General features: G+C 44.8%; 1 protein-coding gene across 6 annotated transcripts in view; it reads right to left on the bottom strand.

The window, feature by feature from the left end:
* Nucleotides 1-2,500, bottom strand: part of myo1g (myosin IG) — a 64,026-nt gene that overhangs the window by 28,972 nt on the left and 32,554 nt on the right. The window lies entirely within an intron of this gene.

Genomic DNA, 2,500 nt, shown 5'->3' with positions numbered 1-2,500 from the left:
GGGCTGCAACCAGGCACCCTCATCCCTCAACACACACACACACACACACACACACACACACACACACACACACACACACACACGACAAATGAGCATATGAAGATGAAAGGTAACTGGTTGTGGGCACACAGTGAACCTGAAGCATTACAGTACTGGAGACCACAGGGGCAGCACTGTTTTAATTCAAAGCCCCCGCTGTGCGCTGTGTGACAGAAACTACGTCAATGCTGGAGCGAGTGAACTTCAAACACACAGACACACACACACACACACACACACTTCAAATGACATAACCCTAGTCGGCACTAGCTCCGTCGGTACAAATCAAAAGACAAACAGTCTGGGGCTAGGGGTGACTGTAAACAAGCCGAGAGTCGGAGATGTAACAACAAGAGCCTTGTCTGTGTTACTTAATAAAGGAGCGACAAGTATTCTAGTCACCCATCCAGTCTACTGTCACCCATCAGGTTCCCCAACAATCACCAGCCAGTAGACGTGTGCTGTATTTAGCATCATGGCAAGAAACCCAGATTGGGCTTGAGAAAGAGGCCATCCCATGCAGAGGAGAGGGACATAAGAACTACACTACCTATGAAGTGTACTTAGTATAGGTGGTCTGTGAATAAATAATTGTATAGTATAGTATTGTATAATATAAACGTTTTAACTTTTATATGAGTCATTGTGGAAGAAAACTGAGTTAGGGTTAAGTGTGAGAGATGCTTAGAAATGTAAATGGAAAACAGAACTGAAGCATGTAAACTGTAACATTGACACTAAATGGGACTTGGCTGATGGAGCTGAGCTAATTCTGTCGAGGTGCAGGGGTGTAATGATTCAAACTCATGTGCCGATGCAGTGATCAAGGAAGCATGTGTTCTGCTGGGAAAGCAAAGTAAGGTTGTTGTTAATGTGCTGAGAGGTGGGGGGTGTCAAGGAGGGGGCATGATCATGGGAAATGGTAAATATGTGACTAGCAGATGACAGGAAGAATCAGGTTAAAGTTGAGACTGGAGATTCTTTTCATCCCCAAACAACAGCTGACTCTGCAGCAAATCGGGCCCAAAATTGGACTTGGACCCGACCGGATCTGAGCAAGATCAGGACTAAAGCTCGGATCTGACCAAGATCAAGACTAAAGCTCAGATCTGACCAAGAACTGGGCAATTGTCACAGATCAGGACTAGAGATCTGACCGGTCATGCATCAGGACAAAACCTCTTCCTGAGTCAGCTCAGGGAGAGTTATCAGAGACTGTCCTAATGAGCGGGGCAAATTAGATTACCCCCACCCCCCATCCAGCTGCCCCCTCCTGCCCTCTCTTCCCCTCTCTCCTGATGAGTCATGGATGAGATCCATTAGTCCGAGTTGAAGGCTCCAGCCACGTTCAGTAACGTGACTGCTGTTTGTCAGAGAGAGGGGGGTGTCTCCACAAAGGGCCTTTTGGAAGTTGTGTGTGTGTTTGGGTGTGCGAGGGCCTGCTGGTATTCTGGGAGAGTGGGGTCATCTTATCATTCAATCAGGACTGTTTATTAGACCACTGAGGGAGGTCTTCAAACAGCATGGGAACGACCAGTGTGACATGGGAAAGTTGACTCAGCAGCGCCCCTAGCTAATAAATGGTGTAATTACAGTCATCATCAGGCTTGGCAGTCCCAACCAGTTAAAATATTGCACATAAAATATTTTTGGAGGTGTACTGCCCCCACCCTTTTTCTCAACCTGTTTCCTAATCTTATTAATTACTAGTGCATACATTGCTAAGTTAAACTTCTCCTTGTACTTGTTTGATTCATAGCACTGACGTCAGTGAATGCTCATCTTCACAACAGCTGAAAAAGTCCTTCACGATTAAAAAAACCCCCAGTTGCACATGTGAAAACTTGTGATGTTAGACGTCAGCAACATATATTATTTTTCCAGTCTAGACAAAGCCTGGTCACACACTAAAACGGTCTCACTTTAAAGCCCTGGGCCATTCATCCATTCAAACTGTCACACAGACCTGGTGTTTAGAAGAATGAATGTTATATTTCTACTCAGCCCTTAAATAAACCAACTGTTAGATTAGAATCAGTGGGGGACACTGTGACTAAAACCCAGAATAAAACCTGCCTTTCTGTGTGAAAAGGCTTGCATAGAGAAGCATGGGGAGCCTGAGGAATGGACTTAAAAAGTAAGATTAAGTGACTGTGAGGTAAAATTATTGGCTAAGCCTTTAAAAACTAAAGACTGGTAAACAGAAGACAAGAGTGGGTGTTAGGGCTTGTGAAAGGTGTAGTCCTCGGCTTTGACGGCACATTAGTTATTATTTCAGCTTAACAGCCAATCAAATCACACCTCTCTGTGCCTTTTCTCCTCATTATTGATTGGAACAGTGTATGACTCCGTTTGAGACCTCTTGACTTGTTACCTAGTTACACAAGCGTCAGAGCTTTTTTTAGGGCACACCTTAGTTGGACGGCTGGAGGAATGTAAGGGCAATTTAGCTGCATTCGAC

Source organism: Alosa sapidissima, chromosome 21 (genome assembly GCF_018492685.1).
Source record: "Alosa sapidissima isolate fAloSap1 chromosome 21, fAloSap1.pri, whole genome shotgun sequence".
Taxonomy (NCBI): domain Eukaryota; kingdom Metazoa; phylum Chordata; class Actinopteri; order Clupeiformes; family Clupeidae; genus Alosa; species Alosa sapidissima.
Note: the sequence above shows the minus strand (reverse complement) of the source record. Positions and strands in the feature narration are given on the sequence as shown.